The sequence below is a fragment of the Myotis lucifugus genome, unplaced genomic scaffold (assembly GCF_000147115.1).
Source record: "Myotis lucifugus unplaced genomic scaffold, Myoluc2.0 scaffold_2, whole genome shotgun sequence".
Taxonomy (NCBI): domain Eukaryota; kingdom Metazoa; phylum Chordata; class Mammalia; order Chiroptera; family Vespertilionidae; genus Myotis; species Myotis lucifugus.
In genome coordinates this window covers 26,165,729-26,171,688 of record NW_005871050.1, presented here as the reverse complement: position 1 = coordinate 26,171,688, position 5,960 = coordinate 26,165,729, and positions in this window count along the sequence as shown.

Here is a 5,960-nt window from a genome sequence, read left to right as displayed (position 1 = left end):
CTTTGATTGGGGGTAAGAGCCATTTCCTACCATCTTGTATAAATGTTACCTACACTGAGAGTGGGACTAAACTCTTGTGCTTAACTTGTTGCTATAGATTTACGGGATTATGGGATTTGGTTATGGGACCTGCTAGGTTTAATTAAAGTTTAGGACTCCTAGGAGACCGGCTGTGGTTCTCACAGACTGGATCCTTAAAAATGCCATTGTGCATGTGTTCCCTGCTCCAGAGCATTGAAGTCTGAGTTGTTTGCCCTGACTGCTCCAGTGGCTGTTTGTCCCTTGGTGTTTGTCCCTTCTGTCCCAAGTCCCCAGTGGTTAATTTTGGGGATTTCATTAAAATACACCGCCTCCCCCAGTACAGAACTCAAAAGCTGAAGTCTGCCCTAGCTGGTTTTGCTCAGTGGATAGAGCGACGGCTTGCAGACTGAAGGGGTCACAGTTTTATTCTGGTCAAGGCACATGCCTGAGTTGTGGGCTCGATCGCCAATAGGGTGCGTGCAGGAGGCAGCTGATTGATGATTCTCTCTCATCATTGATGTTTCTATCTCTCTCTCTCCCCTCTCCCTTCCTCTCTAAAATCAATAAAAAAATATATATTTAAAAACAAAAGCTGAAGTGACTGTTCTTTCCTTGGCATGCTGCCCCTGTGTGGACATGAATTCTGCCCACAGAGTACCTCCCTTTGCTGCCCTGAAGGCAGCCCTGGGAAGATGGTGCTGATCCTGAGGTTCCTGGGAGGGGTCAGAAGAAGGGTGTCTTCTCATTCTGGGCCAGTGTCCCCCACCACCTCACCCCTTTCATGCTAAGGTTCACCTGGCTCTGACCCCAGCCCTTGCCCTGGAGGAATAAATGGGAGAAGAGACACTCCATCCAGTCCCACAGAGTCAACGAATACCACTTGGACCCTAGCGGCTTCTCAGGCCCCATCTCTCACCTCACTTCCTGCTGAGCCTGTCCACTGGGAAGTCCCACTGGCATCCCCAACCCAACCTGTCCCAGCTAACTTATCACCTGTCTCTACTCATCCCCTTTCCAACCAATAGTCTTGTGTGGTGCCTGTCTCAGCTTAACAGTCTCACACAGACCCATGCTGGGACATCAGTCATTGTACCTACTGACTTATCTCCAGAACGGCCCCTCCTCTCTGCTTTTACTGCCATAGTCCAGATACAGAGTGAGCACAGAGCCAAGAAACCTGCCACTTCTCAACAGTGCCCTTGAGATGGCCTCCCAATTAGTCTACCTGCTTTTAGCCTCTCACCTCTCCAACCCTTCCCATCCTGTGCCGTAAGAATTGTCTTCCTGGTCTGTCATTCCTCTGCCTTAATAAAAACCATATATGGCTCCCCATTGCTTCATAGAACAAAGTACAAAACAGAGTGACCTAGAAAACTATGAACAGGCTGATCCCAACCACCTTTTTCACTCCCCTTTTGTTGCTCCCAATGACACACCCCACCAATAATTGTTCCACCCTCTAGAACACTTACTGTTATAAAAATACTATTCTTGTACCTGGAATGTCCTTTGTTCTTCCACTGCTCATCCTGGTAAAAACCCTCCATCCCTCAGGATCCAGCTCCAATGTCCTTCACTTGTGATGCCTACCTAACTTCCCCAGATACCAGGTCATTCACCATCAGTTCTCCATAACACTGCTATATTTTTCTACTATAGCACCCATTGGACCATGAGTATTTATGTGTGCCTTGGCCCCTCCTGCTAGATGAAGAGGTCCCCAAAGGCTGCCTGTAACCATATTGGCTTCCCCCTTGTATTCTCAGAGCCCAGCACAACACCTGATATACAGTAGATACACAATAAATGTTTGTTGTTTAATATCTTCTTATACTCCAGTCTAGTCAAATATGGCAAACTAATCTCAAACACTTTGCTCTAAGCCTTTGTATATGTGTTTCCACTCATTTTAATTTCTTATTTCTTTCCTTTATTTTTTGTTTGTTGTTTTTTCTTTAATATCCATCTCAAGTCATCTCTTCCAGGAAGGCTTTTCTGATGAGTATCACCCAACTCTGCTCCTTTCTTTTGCTTGCCTTCCCCTGAACAATTATATAGTTGTAACTTCTCCAGCAGTACCCACTACCGCATTTATGTCTACTACAGCCCTTGGGAAATATCCCCTTACAAAATCTCCCTCCCATGCAAACAGTGAGTCTTTATGAGGGGAATTCCATCTCTAGTTCTATTTTGGCTTTCACTAACACTGTTCTTTCCGGTTTGTAAACATCTCCCCCAAATGACGAGTAGCCTCTAAGTGACTGACTCATGATTTGAGATCCCACACACAGTGAAGTACATCTTTAGCCTTTATACTACTCCCAAACCCCAGAAATGTTTAGACCCTGAAAAGAAGAATTACCCAACTGTGTTTTAGAGGACAATCTGTTCTCATGACCTCTAATGAACTAACACATATATTACACAAGAAACTGAGTCAAGCGTGGTGACAACATACAAAAAGAATAAGCCACAGTTCCTGACTTGTAAATTCAAGTCGGTGAGACTTCTTTACCTGTAGCAACTACAGCATAGTTCCATAAATGGGAGTTCAGTGGGCATGCTTTCAAAAGACAGTATTTGCAAGGTGGTTAAAAGCATGGGTTCAGACATGAAATAGACCTGGATCAAATTCTGGCTCTACAGCTTATAAGCCATGTAACATTAGCTATGTCACTTATCCTCTCCTAGTCTCAGCTTGCTCATCTGCAGAATGGGGATAATAATAGTTCATACTTCTTAGGGTTGTTGTAAAGACTACATGAGTCAATTATTGGCAGAGTCAAGGTTTATAAAAGTTAGTGATTATTATTTCCTCCCTCAATCTCTCCCACTTATAAGAGACGTATCTTTTGCCTATTGTGCAAAGATGAAATTCTTTAGGGAGCCAGGCCTGGGGGCTAACATGATAAACCTTGGGACACTGATGTGCCAGAGGCCAAAAGAGGCAATAATTATCAAGAGGACTGGGATGCTAGATTAGGCTAAAGTACCCCAAACCCTTATAAATACCAAATATTAGGAAGCCTACTCAAATAGCTGCAGGACATGGTGGCAAGAAAAAAACCATGTGATTGAGTCAGCTTGCTGGCCCACTTTTACTTCCCTCCTCCTCCCATCATTTCCCACCCCCAACTTTGGCAAGGACCAATCTCAAGCAAGCCCAGCCCAGAGGCAGCAGGTGGTGACAGTAACCTTTAGCTAGAGTGAGCCAAGAAACCAGCACAGCTCTCTCCAGCAAAGGCAGTTCCCAGATGTACCCCTGGAAAGATGTAACATTTGTTCACCATGAATTTTCCAAGTTTACATGGTAAGGATTGATCTTTCCAACTTGCAACATTTTGAATAAACCTGAGTGGGAGACTGAGTCATGAGTTTATTTTGTAATCAATAATCTCATGGGCAGACTTTGTCATTTTATTGCTCAATTTATATCTCTGAATCAACAACAACCCCAATATTTGATCCCTGTGGTGGTGACTTTTAATCAACTTTGGGGTTTAACATTCTTCATTCCAATGGGATTACACTGCCAAAACTGATGATGTCATTCAATAAGTGGAAAGAAGCTGTTTCCAGGCACTGGCCTGGCCAGCATGTAAAGTAATGCTGCTGCCATTTTTTTTTTTACCAGGACCTCCGTAATGCACACATTTTATTATTGAAAATGTCAAACATGTACAAAAGTTAATATTACAAATCTTATGCATTTATTGCACAGTTTTAACAATCTTCATTTTAACATTCTGTTTCATTTAGCCATTCCTCTCCCTAAATTAAAAAAAAGGAGAGGAGTGTTAAAGATTAAAGCAATTCTCAGACATTGTCATTTCACTCACAAATAGATTAATATGTATCTCTAGCAGATTAAGGTGGATTTTTTCAACATAATCATACTTCTAGTTATAATACAAATAAATTCTGTGGATGTAATATACAGCTTGGTGACTACAGTTAACAATGCTGCATTGTAAATTTGAAAGTTACTAAGAGAGTAGAGCTTAAAAGTTCTCATGGCAAGAAAAAATTTTTAACTATGTGAGGTGATGGATGTTAACTAAATTTATTATGGTAATTATTGCACTATATATACATATGTTGAATCATTATGCTGTACACCTTAAACTAATACAGTATTATAAGTCAATGCTATCTCAATAAGACTGGAAGAAAACAATCATAATACTACACGTAATGAACAGTAATTTTCTAATATTAGTTAATACTTAGTCTAATTTTAGTTTTCCCTGATTCACAAGCTCTGCACTGGAAAAGATATTTGAAATGAGGAATTGGAGGCTCTATGTGACTTGTCTTGTGCAAGGTCATAGAGCTAGTTAATGAACGAGCTATGACTAGAATCTAGCTCTCTCAATCCACTTTCTAGTGCTCCTCTTGGCTTCTTCATGGTTTTTTATTTGTTTTCTACTCTCCACTACCACCTCTGATTGTCTTTCTTAAATTTATCCATTTTTCCATATGACAGAACAGTCACCAGTTTCTATTTTAGGGTGAAAAAAGCAACAATAAGAAATAAGATCATTATGTTAAAAATCATGATTGCTCTATATGTCCTCAACTGAAGATTGACAACAAATCAATTCCAGAGCTGATTACTAACTGGCTAAGATGACTTTGGCAACTTCTTATCCATATATTAACGCCAATGACATTCCAATGTCTCTGTCTGTACATGTTTGCTCTTCTTCTGAATGCACGGCTTTCAAAACACTTGGGAAATTTGCTAATACTTGGCCAAAATTCCAGTAGTTCCTGAAGCAGTGGCACCCCTGGCACATGCAAACAGGAGGAACATTGTAGTGAGCAGACCAAATGCACTATAGAAGTACATAAAGGTTAACAGGTAAAGCTCTTAATAGTAGCTGCTCATTGGGGTTTGCTGGAGGATTAGCAGGTGGTCCTCAAAGGTCAGGACCTATGTTGGAGAATCTGTGAGATTATAGGTGCACAGAATGTAGAGTGCCAAGTATATCTGGCAAAGGAGTTTGAATTTTTATACTAACTCTAAACAAGCAAGCAAGTAAATCAACAAACCACCAAGTCAATCCATGATTAAGTAGTTAGAAATGTAAAATAAAGTCCTGTTAAACCGGGTTTCTATATATTTTCTCTGGACAAATATCTCCATAAAATGTTTGCAAGATTTTAGCTTTTGGCCTCATTGTGATATTTTACCTGAAAGAAACATACCTTCTATGTTGGCCTATAACAAAACTTGGGCCAACTGCTTAGAAAGTAGATCCACCACAGCATGACCCCTTGAGCCAGACTTTGGGGTGGGCTCCAGACTGCTTGGGTGATGGCAGGTAGGATTTGAGTAATACTTAGGTTCTTGGATTTTTAGTAGCCACCGAAAATCATTGGCTGTACATGCAGAAGGAGAAGGCAAGCTTTTCCCAACTGGTTGGACCATGGAAATTAGACAGTAATAATCCAAAGTTATGTTCAAATAACCTTGCTGTCCTACAAGGCCAAGCTATTCCTTAGACCAGTCATTTCCCACCATAACCAGTGAAGTACTATTTAATTTCTTCCTGTCTTATTATAATGCATAATTAGTGAGAAATAGGGGCTTAACCAGCTTAAGTCATTTACCCCAAATAGTTGTTAATCTCTTTCTTATTGGAGTCCAGAACTGATTCTTCATTCTTTTTACTATATGAGTAATCTCCCTCTGCCTTAGTTTTCTCATATGTTAAATGAGGTAATGATAGTTCCTCCTTTGTATAATTTATGTGTGGCCTCAATGAGTTAAAACATATAAGCACTCAGTAATATAAGTATTTATTCACTTATTTATATATTCACTTAACAAGTATTTGTTTATTACCTACCATGTATGCACACAGGAAGGAGCTAAGCATAAGCACTCTGAGTAATACAACAGGGTAAAGACAGGCTACTTCCTTCAAAAAATG